Source organism: Balaenoptera borealis (assembly GCF_965194805.1).
Source record: "Balaenoptera borealis genome assembly, chromosome: X".
Taxonomy (NCBI): domain Eukaryota; kingdom Metazoa; phylum Chordata; class Mammalia; order Artiodactyla; family Balaenopteridae; genus Balaenoptera; species Balaenoptera borealis.
The window spans coordinates 62225156-62241018 of NC_138881.1; the positions used below are offsets into that span (position 1 = coordinate 62225156).

Consider the following 15863-nt stretch of genomic DNA (forward strand, 5'->3'; position numbering starts at 1 on the left):
GAACCCATGTCCCCTGCACTGGCAGGCAGACTCCCAACCACTGCACCACCAGGGAAGCCCCTGTACTGTGGTCTTTGAAGACTATTTTTATATTAGAGAATCCCGGTGTTACTTGCGTGGGTTTAACATTTTTGGTGTGAGGTCTGTTTTTAGCATGGATGCCTGTCGCCTCTTTCCTCAGTGTGTGCTGAGTGTGTTGATAGGGGGTGTATAGATGTGGTGGTTGTCACTCACCCCTGGAGCCTGCGATAGTAACAGTGGCAGCAGCTGCTGCTTGCACTCACCTCTGGAGCCCACGGCTGATCTCAGTCCTGGGTCCCTTGGAGGTGGTGCCCTGTTGGCTGAGATCATGTACTCAGAGAAACAGGCTGTTATGGTGGCCCTGCCCTTCCCTTCACATGCCCTCCAACAATGGTGCCTTGCCTCTATAGCAGACCTGGGCTCCTTCTACTCATACCCCAAGTTGTGGGTGCACCACACTCCAGCCCCTTCACGCTGTCTCTGTACAGCCAACCCCAGTCATCTCCCTGGGTCTGACCTCTGAAGCTCTAACTTCGGCATCCAGACCCTACCTGCACTGCGGGGTGTCTCAGTCTGGGGAGCACAGGGCGGTGGCACGGACCATCTGTGCAGGTCTCTCTCTGTTCTGCAAACTGGTTGTTGCACTATCCTCCAAATCTCCGAGGCTCCCCCTCCATCTTTGCTGGTCTCCCCACCAGTGAGGGGGCTCCCCAGAGTGTGAGAGCTTTTCCTCTTTCACAACTCCCTCCTAGGGGCACAGGTCCCATCCAGATTCCTTTCTCTCTCTCTCTCTCTGTTTTTTCTTTTGTCCTACCCAGTTACATGGGGATTCTTTTTGTCTTTTCAGAAGTCTGAAGTCTTCTGCCAGTGCTCAGCAGGTATTCTGTGAGAACTTTTCCACGTGTAGATGTATTTTTTGATGTGTTTGTGGGAGGGGGTGAACTTCATGTCCTACTCTGCCATTTTGATCACTCTCCTGTTCATTGTAATTATAATCACTTTTACAAAATATTTTTCATTGTTTTTCAATCTATGTACTGGCTTATTTATTTATTCATTCATTCATTTTATTTTGGCTGTACTGTGCAGCTTGTTGGATTCTTTTAATCTTTGCTTGTCTGAGCAATTCTTTATCTCTCCTTCTATTCTAAATGATAATCTTGCTGGGTAGAGTATCCTAGGTTGTAGGTTTTTCCCTTTCAGGACTTTGAATATATCATGCCACTCCTTTCTGACCTGCAAAGTTTCTGCAGAGAAATCAGCTGATAACCTTATGGGGGTTCCTTTGTAAATGACTCTGTTTTTCTCTTTCTGGCTTTAGAATCCTCTCTTTATCTTTAACATTTGCCATTTTGATTACAGTATGTCTTGGTGTAGGTGTGTTTGTATTCATCTTGCTTAGGATGCTCTGTGCTTCCTGTACCTGGATATCTGTTTCTTTTTTAGGTTTGGGATGTTTTCAGCCAAAATTTCCTCAAATACTTTTTTGACCTCCTTCTCTCTTCTCTTTCTGGAACCACTATCGTGTGTAAGGTGGCACATTTTATATTATCCCATAGACCTTTTATTCTGCTTTTATTTTTTTGCATTTGTGTCTCTGTCTGCTGTTCCGATTGGGTGATTTCCATTATTCTGTCTTTCAGATTATTTGCTTCTGTGTCATTTAGTCAGCTATTCATTTCTTCTAGATTGCTTTGTATCCCAGAAATCAAATTATCTATTTTTATTGGTTCATCTTTATAGTTTTTAGATCCTTGTTACAGTGATCTGCATTTCTATTGATAATCTTTCTTAATTCAGTTAGCATTTTTATTACCACCTTTTTGAACTCTGGGTCTGGTAGTTTGGCGAGCTCTGTTTCTTTATTTATTCTTTCAGGGGGCTTTCTCTTGCTTTTTATTTATTTATTTACTTAAAAATTTTTTATTTATTTTATTTATTTTTGGCTGCATTGGGTCTTTGTTGCTGCACGTGGGCTTTCTCTAATTGTGGAGAGCAGGGGCTACTCTTCATTGCAGTGCGCTGGCTTCTCATTGTGGTGGCTTATCTTGTGGTGCACGGGCTGTAGGAGTGCAGGCTTCAGTAGTTGCAGCACATGGGCTCAGTAGTTGTGGCACATGGGCTCTAGGGTGTGCAGGCTTCAATAGTCATGGTGTGTGGGCTCAGTAGTTGTGGCTCACGGGCTCTAGAGCACAGGCTCAGTAGTTGTGGTGCACGGGCTTAGTTGCTCCACAGCATGTGGGTTCTTCCTGGACCAGGGCTCAAACCCCTGTCCCGTGCACTGGCAGGTGTATTCTTAACCACTGTGCCACCAGGGAAGCCCCTCTCTTGCTTTTTAAATTGGGAATAGTTCCTCTGCCATTTCCATTTTACTTAACTTTCTCTATCTCTATGAATTTAGGAAAAACAGTTATCTATTCTGGTTTTAGAGGAGTGTTTTTATGTGGGAGCATCCATGTGTAGACTATGTGTGTCCAATGTCTTTGGTGCAAGGGCTGGTTTTTATATGGATGTTAGCCACAGCTTTCCTCAGTGTGTGCTGGCTGCTATCACATTTATAGGGGGTGTGGTTGGTTTTGGAAGATCTAAAGCTTGTGCAGGGTGTGAAGTGGGAGTTCCTCTTTGCTTTATGGCTGTCACTGTCCTGTCATGGGCTCAGTCTGCTCCCCAGTTGTTAGAGTAGAAGCCCTGAGGGCTAGGCTTGATGAGGCTCTGTTTCCTTTGAGTGTGTGCCCTGCCCCAAAAGAGAGGGTTGCTGAAGCAAGTGAGGCCCTTGCATTAACAGAGGACCAATGCACTGCCTGTGTAGGTGTCCACAGCTCTGCTCTGATGCAGCCCAAGGTCACATCTCTTCCCCTGTTTTGGTCATCCCTGATCTAGTGTAAGGCTGTGGCATGGAGTGGGTGGGGCTAGAGCATTCACTAGGCTGAGAGTGGGGCGTGGGGTGTTGTGGTGGCAGGAATTGAGGTGGCTGTTCTGCCATCAGAGATCTGGGCTGCCTCAGTGGTAGTCTTCTCCCAGGACCTTTCTGCCCCAGGTCCAGTGCCAAGCTGTGGCATAGAGTAGGCGGAGCCAGAGCCCTTGCTCAGCTGGGAAATAGACCATGGCACCCTGGGCACAGTGTCTCTTGTGGAGCAGCTTGAGTGAGCATTGACAGTGGCTGCCATTGCCCTACCCAGACCACACCCCAGGCTTCCTGGGCTGTCTCTGTGTAGCTAGACTGAGTCTTTTCCCAGGGCCTGGCTGACCCAGATCTCCTGCCAAGGTGTGGTGTGGAGTGAGCAAGGCTGGGGTGTTCACTCAACTCAGATTGGAGAGTGTGGCAAGGTGGCAGCTGCCAATGCAAAGCTCTCTCCACCCTGTCTGTTCCAAGCCAGCACACACACACTCTTTGCAAGTACAGTCTAGGCTTCTCCAGCCCTTCTATCTGTCCCAGTGGTTCTTCCCGCAGCCAAAGGGTCGTGTCTCCTCCACATTGGACCCCAAGACTGGGATGCCCATCTGTGGCTTGACCCACTGACTCCCTAGGGTGAGGGTCCACCTGTTTAGACTTCTTCCTTTCAGGGTAGAGGTCCCAACCTTATGCCTTTTTTTTCATCCTACCCGTTTATGTGGAAATCTTTCTTGCAGCTTTGGTTGTATAGGAATTCTTCTGTCAGTTTCCAGTTAATTTTCCATGAGAATTGTTCCACATGTAGATGTATTTTTCATGTGTTTGTTGGGGGAGGTGAGCTCCACATCCTCCTACTCTGCCATCTTGATCTGACCTATGTTCAATTGATATTTGACAAGAGTGCCAAGACCATTCAACAGGGAATGAACAATTTCTTTAACAAATGGTCCTATGATGATAACTGGATCACTACATGCAAAAAATGAAGTTGGACCCCTTCCCCACTCATATACAAAAAATTAACTCACAGTGGATCAAAGACCTAAATATAAACGCTAAAACCATAAAACCCTTAGAAGAAAACATAGAAGTAAATATTCATGATTTTGTATTTAGTAGTGTTTTCTTAGATATAACACCAAAAGTATAAGCAGCAAAAAAAAAAAAAAAAAAGATAAACTAGACTTCATCCAAATTAAAAACTTGCGTACATCAAAGGACATGATCAAGAGAGTAAAAAGACAGCCCACAGAATGGGAAAATATTTATAAGTTATATATATGATAAGTGTCTAGTATTCAGAATATATATACACACACTTTCTTATAACTCAACAACCAAAGGAAAACAACACAATTTTAAAATGGGAAAAGGACTTGACTCCAAAGTAAATACACTGATGGCCAACAAGCTCAGTAAGAGATGCTCAACATCATTTTCATTAGGGAAATGCAAATAAAAACCACAGTGATATATCATTTCATACCCACTAGGATGACCATAATAAAAAAACAGAGGGGAAAATAAAGAGTGTTTTCAAGGATGTGGAGAAATCGGAACATATGTACTTTTCTGTTGGTAATGTAAAATAGTGCTGCCACTGAAAAATAGTTTGGTTGTTCTTTAACAAGGTAATATTAGAATTATCATGTGACCTAGCCATTCCATTCCTAGACTTATTCTCAAAAGAATGGACACCTGGTGTTCAGACAAAAACTTGTACACAAATGTTCATAGCAGCACTCTTGAGAAGAGCCAAACGTTGGAAACATCTGATGAATGGGTAAATAAAATGTGGTATTTCCAGGGAGTTCCCTGGTGGTCCAGTGGTTAGAACTCAGCACTTTCAGTGCCATGGCCCAGATTCAATCCCTGGTCAGGGAACTAAGATCCTGCAAGCCTTGCAGTGCAGCCAAAAAAAAAAAAGTGGTATGTCCACACAATGAAATATTATTCAGCAATAAAATGTAATGAAGTACTGATACATGCTATGATATGCGTGAACCTCAAAAGCATGCTAAGTAAAAGAAGCCAGACACAAAAAGCCCCATATTTTATGATTCCATATATATGAAATACACAGAATAGACAAATCCATGGAGACAAAGGGTGGATTTGTGATTTCCATGGGCTTGGGGAGGGGATAATATGGCGTGCCTGCTTGGTGGGTATGGGGTTTCCATTTGGGATGATGAAAAAATTTTTGAACTAGATAGTGCTGATGATTTCACCAAAGTGTGAATGTAGTTAATGTCACCAAATTGTACACTTTAAAATGGTTAATATCATATTATGTGTATTTTGCCACAATGAAAAAATAAAGTTTAAAAAAAGGAGATTCCCAAAATCTCCAAAAACAAAAACTGAGAGAATTCACTGCATGCTGACCTGAATTAGACATAGAAAGGGGACTTGAGGACACGGGGAGGGGGAAGGGTAAGCTGGGACGAAATGAGAGAGTAGCATTGACATATATACACTACCAAATGTAAAATAGATAGCTAGTGGGAAGCAGCTGCATCACATGGGGAGATCAGCTTGGTGCTTTGTGACCACTTAGAGCGGTGAGATAGGGAGGGTGGGAGGGAGACGCAAGAGGGAGGGGATATGGGGATATATGTATACATATAGCTGATTCTCTTTGTTATACAGCAGAAACTAACACAACATTGTAAAGCAATTATACTCCAATAAAGATGTTTAAAAAAATGACCTGAATTATGTACTGATGTGTGCTGCAACATGTATGAACCTTGATACCATTATGCTTAATGAAAGAAACCAGACCAAAAAATGCACATTTTGTACAATTCCATTTATAAGAAATGTGCCAAATAGGCAAATCCATAGAGACCAAAAGCAGATTTGTGGTTGCCAAGGGCTGGGGGGAGGGGAAGAATGATGAGTGACTTTTACTAGGTACAGGGTTTCTTTTTGGAGTGAGTAAAATATCCTTGAATTAGATAGTTGTGGTAGTTGCATAACTGTGTGTACGCTAAGAACCAATGGATTTCACATTTTAAAAGAGTAAATTTTTTAATGCTTTATATCTTAAAAAAAAAAGAGAGATGACCCAGCTTTGGTAAGACAATTGTGGGGTCCCCCTTCTTCTATTAGCAGAAGGAGAGTGGCAGGAGTCAGGGTTTTGCAGTGGTAAATAGTAACATGACAGAGAGAGAGAGTAACAGAGATTAATTCATAGGTGAAATGTGTTGTTTGTTCTCAGTCAGTAGTAATGTCTTTGCTGCATGAGAAACCAAGAGCTGAAGTGTGGATCCTAGAACTAATTCAGCAGAAGCATCAGCAAGTTTTACAGTGGCAGCTATTGCCCTATGGCAAAAGTGGATAAACCTTTGCATCTAGGTCCTAGTATACAATGTTTTTTGGTGGGTCCCATGAAGCCTAAGCATTTGTCCTGATGAACAAGTAGACAAAAAGCCTTTTTTTGTAGTTAGAGATGCCTAGGAAAGGAGGCTACTGAAGAACTTCTTAAGGTTACAGAAGACCTGTTCATGTTTGGATTCCCAGAGGAGAGAGTCTTTTACTATGCATTTAGTCAATTCATAAAGAGGTGTCAAAATATCAGAAAAAACTTGACAACCATAACCTAAATATCCAGTGAAACCTAGAAATCCCCACAACTGTCTTACAATATGTGTTTTTTGAGGGGCCTGGCTACTTTCATTTAGTATAATGGTATCAAGTTTCATCCTTGTACAATATAGCAGTACCTCATTCTTTTTGATAGTTAAATAACATTCCATTGTATGTATGTACCACATATTTATCCACCTGTCATTGATGGACATTTGTGTTGCAAAGAGAAAGAGATGATATAGGAAGACAACTAGAAGGCAAGGAGTGGGAGCACTAACTAGGGAAATGAATCTAGTTTGTTGTTGCTTAACTTCATCAAATTTCTCCCTAGCTTTGGCTAAAGAATCTTTTAGTGATACAATTCCCAAATCAGAATTTTGTTTGAAGGCCTTTGCTTACCAATAAAAAACTGCTTCCCATTGGGCCTGAGAAATATTATTCCTTTTCTCTTCTAAGGAGCCTCACAAATGAATGATTTTGTTCAATTCAAATGTTCCCCCATTGAAATCCCAAACCATCCTGTATGAAGTTATGCCATTTAGAGAAATAGGCACAGTTAAAATTATAATGAGAGGATATATATATCAGGAGTTTTTCCTAGAGAAGGTGAGAATTTAAAAGTATACAGCCCCATGAAAAGTAGCTACTTTTAGTTGAAATTACAATTTGTATCTCAGGCCCCCCCAACCTAATGGTTAGCCACCTCTGAACACAGACCCAAGAATTTGTGCCACCAGGCAGATGGAAAGCCAAAGAGAATGCTCTCTCTGAATGAAAGCCAAGCTCTCAGGACAAAAATATCAGAATTGAAGGAGAATTTTATCTTGTTTTACTGGTGACTCACAGCAGATTTCATCTGGATGGAACCAGTCCATTGAGAATCAAAAACTCACTGGCTTGTGAGGCTTATAGGACCTGCTTCAGTGTTCTACCCGTGATTCTCATTATGATAAATGACACTATTACAAAACACAACACAAAGTAGAGGCACAAAAGAGGGAAAAACTGTATGAAAGGAAAGTCCTATTTATACCGAGGATGCCAAATAAATGTCAGCCGGTATCAAAACCCAGGTAGCAAACTGAGAATAGACAAGGAACTTAAGATACAGACAATGGAGTTCATATCTGGTACTTACTTACAAAATCCGTGTGGACTTGACATGTAGTGAGCAGAAAAGCACAGGGCCCTACATGGGTGCTGCACATCTAAGCCTGAGGTACTGTGGTATGGGCAGTGTAAATCATGTCCGGGTGAAGCCTCTAGGAAAACCATAGAAATAAACTAAGATCACCCATATGAAAATAAACAGCTATTATTCAGACCTTGCTATAGCAAGGGAGTCAGCCATTATCACTTATGTTTGGTAGAGCTCAGAGGCTATCAGTGGAGTGGGAAAGCTTTCTCACAGGGGAGTCAAAAAAGAGGAAGCTTCAGGTATGCTCTTTTTAGAAGTTGTCGGCATGGAGAAGCTGGAAGCAGGCTAACAAGAAGCTTGAAATCTTATGTGATTGGTTTGGGGAGCACATTTGGTTTTTCCTGGTTGGTCCTGAGTTGGAAGTGGAACAAAATTAAGGAAACTGGCAGTCAGTGACCAAGTTATGACCATTCTGTGCCAGTTGCTACAGAGATTATAGTTTGGCTTCCTGGGCTGGTTGCTGCAGTTTATGGTTTGGTTTCCTGGGCTTCTTACCTGTGTCAGAGTTCTATTGACATATATGATCTGGCCATTGTCTGTTTGTATATTCAGTCTCTCAGTGACAAGTACAAAACGCATCAGAGCCCAGATAAATCAGAATCTGGCCATCTAGCTGTGGCCATAGGTACCCAAGGCAGACATTAAATTCTTTGCTCTCAGGGCAAAGTGCAGCCAGAGAGCAAAGCCAACAGGCAGGAGACCAGCAGGGCCCTGTAACACTAAGGTACTTCAGAAAATTGGACGCCCACTCCTGCTGTGCCTGCCCTGTGAGAGAAAGGAACAGGGAGAGAAGTGGACTTCTCCAGGGTCTTTGTGGGGAGACCACTTGAGGCACCTAACTTAGAGACATCAGAACTGCTGCCAGTTATGGGTTGCTATCAGCCCACCACCTCTCTGGGACTGAGGTAGTAACTCAGAGGGCAAGGGGATGACTTCACATGCTTTGGAAATCCTGCTCAGTTTCCAAGGGCCACCGCTGAGGAGAGGTAGGACAGGGGGACCGACACTGTGTTCTCTTTAGTCTTGCACCCCAAAGGTTGCCCCTATGTTAATTCCTGGACTATCTCTGGGACTGGTGGGGCTACAACTGTGGACACGCAGGATTTACACAGGAACCCGAGAGAAAGCTCCACTCTGAATGGTACCTTGGCCATTCCAGCCTCCAGGTCTGTCCCTTCATGTCTGCCTGGGACCCCTGCAAGGCATGTCCCCTAGATTCCATGATCCACAAAGGCCCAGAGGTTGCAGGATATCTGTGTCCTCCCCTACTTATGCACTCTCTCCTCCCAGCACATACACTCCTGAATTTGGCGAGCCCCACCCGAAGTTTCAAGGGTGGGATCCAGGCTACGTCCTTTGGACTGAAGTCATGAAAATTAATGCTGCAGCTCCCATAGCAGCCTTGGTAAGGAGGCCTACTCTTTGGCTGCTCACATTTTTTTGCTTCACGTCTGATAGAAAACAGAGCCACCTGTCCAACTCCATCCCACTCCCCCACCCAATCACAAAAGCTCAATGTTTCAGACCCAAGGCAGAAGGCAAGAGAGAGAGGAGGGGAGGGGCTACCCACATGCTCCAGAAAATCACGGAGTTTGTCCTCAACGAAAAGCCCTTAGTTGTTCACAGAGAATGCACACCAGTACAGTGGTGCTGTATCCTTGGAAATCACAAGTTGCTTAGGGGAATGCAGCCTGCCCATTGCCTCCTCTCTGCCCGCGCTAGATAGTAACCCAAATTCCAATTAGAGAGAAGTAGATTAGACATCCCCAAGGCAGATTTCCATAGAACCTTTGAAGAGATGCAGGATTCAGAAAGACTGCAGGAATTGTAGATATACCTCAATAGATGTTTCTCCAGGCCTCTGTTCTTCTCCCCGGGTCTGTTCAGGATCATTTCTCTTGTTCAGGTTTCCTTCTTGTTTTAAGTGTTACAACCCTCCCAGGAACTGTTACACTTATTCTTCAAAAGCACAATAGCTACATCTGGTAGCTAGGATTGGTTGGGCTATGATTATTTTCTGCCCCAATAATTCTTCAAGAGGCTGTTATGTAGGTTACAGCATGCCTGGGCATTCAAACACTTTCTGGGACTGTAAACTGAAGAACTCCTTCTGGAGGGAATCTTGGCAATGTGAAAATATCAAATGCACATACCTTTCACTCAGCATTTCTTATTGCTAAAAATCTCTATGGATGTTCATTCAACAAATATCTGAATGCCTACAATGTGACAGGCAATCTTCTAGGTTCTGGCTGTACTTGCAAAAGTGCCCCAAGGTATATAGACAAAGATGTTCATTGAATCAGTTTGTAATAGTAAAGAAATAGAAACACGGCATCCATCAGTAAAGGCACAGTTAAATGACTCAATATGTCTACATGATTAAACACAAAACTGCCAATTAAAAACAGAGTTTTTGACATATACCAGTATATCATGGTATAGAAGGATCTCCAAGATAAATGAAGTGATTCAGTGAGACACATAGCTGTATGCATAGTATTTTCCTTTATATAAATAAAAATGTATAAGACAATATGCAGAAACAAAAATCCACGTATATGCATATTTTTTCCCCAAGGAATCAAAAGAAACTGTTAACAGTGGTCATTTCTGAAGAGAGGAACTTCAGGGGAAGGTGGCTTTTACTTTTATTTTTGTAATATTTCTGTATTTTAACCATGTTCATGCATTATTTTTACTTAGTAAAAAAAGACAATGGGGGGAAGAGTCAACTGGACAGTGAAATTATGGACTACTTTTTTCTTTATATTTCTCAACATTAGAGAAGAAATCATAAACATTACTTTTAAAGGGGCAGTGTTACTTTATGCCTTTGCACAGAGCATTACTATGCCCACTCAGTGACTATGATGGGTGATCAGCTTCCTCTTAGAACTGTATATGCTCTCTCTGGGATTTGCTTTCCCTACCTGCAAAACAGGCTGAAGGTGGGGAAATAAGATGATTTCCAAGGACTTATCCAACACTTGAATTTTATCAAAACCTTGTTCTGCCCACAACCAGGCACTGTCCTAGTAGAGACCAAGAGCCCTTTCAGTAACTCCAGAAGGGACTGCAGTAGCCAATACCTTAGTTCCTAAGGTCTTCCTTGTTCTTCCTGCTGTAGCCCATAAAAAAGTCGAGGTTTAACTCAAGTCCTCTTGGCTTCAGGGAGAGGCAAGGGCTTCTTTGGTTTCCAAGTCAGAATAGGCTCAAGGACAGCTGTACATTCTCCCAAATCATGCTTCAGTATTTCCAATATTAATGTTGAAAAGTTGGGATGATAGTACTAACCTGTTTGTAGGTTAGACTCGAGACAGAGAGGGGCAGTTCTTTGATTTAAAATCTGAGAGCAAATTAAGTGTTAATATAAAGGCCTGGAGGCAATGGACCAGAACTAAAATTAATTGTCTGTTATGACTCCACTTTCAAGAAACCCTTATCATCAATGTGTGAGCTTTGTTAAATGAGCTAAAAAAAAAAAAAGCCTAGGAGAATCACTTGTACACAGTGAATAGTTAATCAATGTTAGGTGAATTTTAATCTGGCCTTCCTCCTGACATAAATTGAAGATCACTGACAAGCGTTCATGGTTATAGTTCTTAATTTTGTCTTTGTATAATGAAGCAGTGTAGAGGAAAGTTTGCTTATAAAGGGTTAACAGTTGACCTTTGAACAACATGGGTTTGAACTGCACAGGTCCACTTTCAGGAAGATACTTTTCAATAAATATGTACTACAGTACCACACAATCTTCAGTTGGTTGAATCCTTGGATGCAGAATCTCAGATACTGAGGGCTGACTATAAAGTTATACACTGACTTTTGACTGCACAGAGGGTCAGTGACCCTAACCCCTGCATTATTCAAGCATCAACGATATTCCTCTTTCTTCTTCTCCCTGGGACATGTGGCCCTTCAGAAGCAACTTTGGATTAATAGATGATGACAGAATTTTACTATTCTGAGTTTTACAGCTCAGCTTTCTCTTATGGTAAGGTCTTGAGTGTGTAGAATGTCTTTTCCATGACAGTCTCTAAGGCAGTTCACTTATATGTCCATAATCTTCTCACTACTCATAGAACATGAGAAGGAATGAGGAGGGAGAAATGGAGGACCAGAAGCTCATACAGCTAATGACTAATCTGGAATAAGCACTTCCCACAGTTATCCCCCTGGACTCAGTGCCGAACAAGAGGCAAAAATGCCCAGCTTCCAGTTTCTCCCTGGAAGAGATTTGACTGCCTAATGTCCCTGCATTTTCAGCTGCTAGCTGAAGGTCAGGCTTCTTATTAGCCTGCATCTGTGAACTGATAGAACAGGCAATTAATAGTCTTCCAGGAGCCCAAACAGGCATGTGGGGACTTCGTGTGCCTTCTCCCACCAACTACCTCCAGTGATAAAACCAAGCCTCCAGTTTCTCCCTAGAAGGAGTTGGACCACATATCTAGTGCCCCAGCTTTTATATCTGTACCATAGGGACCGGCTTCTAACTAGCCTATCTCTGGGAGTTGACAGGGCCCAGCATTTGCTAGTCTCCTGGGACCACGGAGAACTAAGAGGTGGCTTTAATCAATAATCATAAGTCTTCTGGGAATTTAAACAGCTGGGTGGGCACTTCCTATACCTCCTCAGCCTAGCTTGTTCAAGAGAGAGAACCAGCCCCCCAGCTAACCCACCTGTCTCTGAGAGCCGACACAACCTAGCATTCGCTAGGCCCCTGGGCGTGATCAAAAGCAAAACAACAAGTTAAAATAGTGTGTGGTCTGAACGAGAGTGTAAGTATTTGTAATAGATCCTCTTTCTGGCAGAGTGCAGAGTGAGTGGGTGATAAACTCCAGCTCCCAGCTTCTCCATGAGAAGAGAAGGAATTGGACCACACATCTAGCACCCTGACATTTCTAGCTGCTACTCAAGGGACTGGCTTCTGTCTTACCTCTCTTGGGACACTGATGGGACTTGGCACATCCTAATTTCCTGGGGCCACTAAGAACAAAGATGGTGGTTTGAACAAGCACAAAGGTTTGTGAGGCACCCAGAACCTCTGGCTGTTCTGATTGGCAAGATTCATATCTTACATGAGGCCAGTGGTGGGTAAATAACATTTTTAAAAATTTTATACAATTTTAAAAGGTTAATTTATAGTTATTACAAAATATTGGCTATATTCCCCCATGTTGTACAATAACATCCTTGAGCCTATCTTACACCCAATAGTTTGTACCTTCCACTCCCCCAATAATAATGTAACAGGGAAGAACCTTTGTATTCTATTATAAGTTAATCACTGAAGGGATGTTGCCTGTAAGCTTAAATTATACATTATAGCCCATCTCTGGGAACCCCGCCTCCCAGTTAATGAGCTTTAACTAAAATACCTTTGTTTAGCTCACAGGGAACATCTTGACCAGGCCCACCTGTGAATGACTGCAGGAAGGGAAAAAATGAACACATCCCCTCTGGAGGCTGACCGGAATCAGGAAATGTTTGACTTTACTCCCTCCCCTTTTAGCATAAAAGAAGCCTGAATTCTAACTCAGGCAAGATGGTTTTTTGGGACATGAGTCACCATCTTCTCAGTCTGCTGGCTTTTTGAATAAAGTCATTATTCTTTGCCCCAACAGTTCATCTGTTTATTGGCCTGTTCTGCAGTGAGCAGTACAAGCATAAACTTGGTAACAAATTTTGGTACAGCCAGCCAGGAGCCTTGCTGCTCAAGGCCAGCTGGCCCTAGTTGGGGAATTTTGGGATAAGGCCCTAGCAGCTGCCGGAACCACTTGTCCTGAAGATCATCCCTTCAAAATTCCCCAAAGCAGCACCGGCTGCCCCAGCACTAGGCAGTTGGAGCAAGGAATTGACATTTGGGAGCCAACAGGCTCCACACAGTAGGGTAAGTCACTCCAGTGTGTACAGCCAGAAACTTTATTTCCTTCCGTTTGGGGCTTTTTCTCCAGAATAAGCCAATTTGTTTTGTATTTGAGTTGGGTATCCTGTTGGAGAGAGGAAAGAGTTGTTGGACTTCTACCTGATCTGTGAACTGGTTCGTTTGTTTCTTTGGATGCTAGCATTTGTGTGTGCAGCTTGTGTTTTGTTTGTCTTGAATTTCTGTCTCTAAAAATAGGGAATGTTTCAACTATCCCTAAGGAAAGTCCTCTGAGGTGCATTTTTGATAAGTGCCCTGATCACAGCTATAAACCCATGGGTGAGAGGAAGATGATATTTTATTGTAACAATGTGTGGCCACAGTACCTAACAGTACCTGTTAGGATCTCCACAAGGGGCTTAGGCAGGTTTATCCTGGGACCCTGTGCACCATGTACTGCTATCCTTGCTGTGTTAATTATGTCATTTATGGTCTCTTGTGTCGTTGGTATATGTAAAAACCCAAGACCAAACTTGAGGGTTTATTTAGGGTTTTCTGTTTGTCCTTTGGGTTTTTTGTTTCATTTTGTTTGGTGCTGTTTCTCCATTTACAGCCAAATCAGTTTTGTGATATTTAAAACTTTTACTGATGTCAAATGGAGGAAAGGAACAGAAAAAAAAAACTGTTCTTGTCCAAGAGTGGGACATTCCCAGGAAGAAAAGGAAGGTTCCAGTTGTTTCCTAAAATCACCACAAGCTACAAATAGAAATAGAAGTGTATTTTCCATAAATATTAGTTAAAAGGGCTTAGCCATCTAGACAGGTGACCTTGATTTGTCCCATCTACCAGAAACCCAATTTTAATCCAACCTCTTTTGTAACTGATGGGTTTTACAATGTTGTACCTGACTCATGGTTGAAATTTTGGAATGGGAACTCTGAGGTCCCTATGTTTGTGTGTTTGTACATATTATAGATGTGTGGTATTGCCAAAATTAATTTGTAAAAGAGCTCTGTTTAACTGGCTTAAAGGAAATTAAGCACTTACATAAATACTTATATATAAAAGAAACTGGCCAGAATTAATCTTGGGTTCATGTGATCTAGGAAATATTCAGTATTGAATTAATATTTTGTATTAAATTTAGCTTAAGCCTGTTGGTTTGATTGATATAGTTATGTCTTTAGAGTCATCAACATTAAGTGTAATACTTTTATTGTACCTAGGTTTACTAGAAATCAAATAAGACTTATTCCTGTTACAAAGTTTGTCAGCAAGAAAAATAATATGACAAAGGTTTTAAGTAAATAAAATAGAGGTAAATGAGGTAAGAGTTTTAGATTAACTCTATAGGAATAATTATGTTCTGGGAATGTCTATCTAAAATACTCTCTTCTTTTATTTATATATTTTATTTTTTTTAAACAATAAAAATTTATTGACTATCTACTATCCTTACATCACAAGGTATTATGTCATAAGTAGGGTTTGTATATGGAGAAAAATACAATCATTAAAATAAATGCACTGTATTTCTTTTTTTTAAATTTTTATTTCCCCTTTTATTTATTTATTAACATCTTTATTGGAGTATAATTGCTTTACATTGTTGTGTTAGTTTCTGCTGTATAACAAAGTGAATCAGCTATACGTATACATATATCTCCATATCCCCTCCCTCTTGCATCTCCCTCCCACCCTCCCTATCCCACCCCTCTAGGTGGTCACAAAGCACTGAGATGGTCTCCCTGTGCTAAAAATAGTCTCTCTAGATTTTCATAACTTTAAACTAAGTTAAATGAAGAGAATTCATTGTCTCTCTGGGTCATTGCAAATAGGATAAAATATTAGAACATTAATTGCTGGGCAGGTCTAAGTTTACCTACCTTTGCCTTCTTGAGGGAGGATGACTAAAGCATAAGTTGTCAATCAGGAAATGCTGGTATGACAGACAGTTTATAATTACTTGCTTCTTGGTTTTCACTAGAGATTAAAGTTTTTTTTTTTTAATAAATTTATTTATTTATTTTTGGCTGTGTTGGGTCTTCTTTCCTGTGCGAGGGCTTTCTCTAGTTGCGGCGAGCGGGGGCCACTCTTCATTGCGGTGCGCGGGCCTCTCGCTATCGTGGCCTCTCGTTGCGGAGCACAGGCTCCAGACGTGCAGGCTCAGTAGTTGTGGCGCACGGGCCCAGTTGCTCCGCGGCATGTGGGATCTTCCCATACCAGGGCTCAAACCCGTGTCCCCTGCATTGGCAGGCAGATTCTCAACCACTGCGCCACCAGGGAAG

General features: G+C 42.0%; 1 protein-coding gene and 1 long non-coding RNA gene across 2 annotated transcripts in view; one reads left to right on the forward strand and one right to left on the reverse strand.

Annotated features, from left to right (window-relative positions):
* LOC309620809 overlaps positions 1-13094 on the reverse strand; it is a 16471-nt gene extending 3377 nt beyond the window's left edge. Inside the window, exon 1 of the long non-coding RNA XR_014239656.1 lies at positions 83-13094. This is a non-coding gene — a long non-coding RNA (uncharacterized lncRNA). The remainder of the gene's footprint in view (positions 1-82) is intronic.
* CHIC1 (cysteine rich hydrophobic domain 1) overlaps positions 1-15863 on the forward strand; it is a 436141-nt gene that overhangs the window by 357226 nt on the left and 63052 nt on the right. The gene's annotated exons all lie outside the window — the stretch shown is intronic.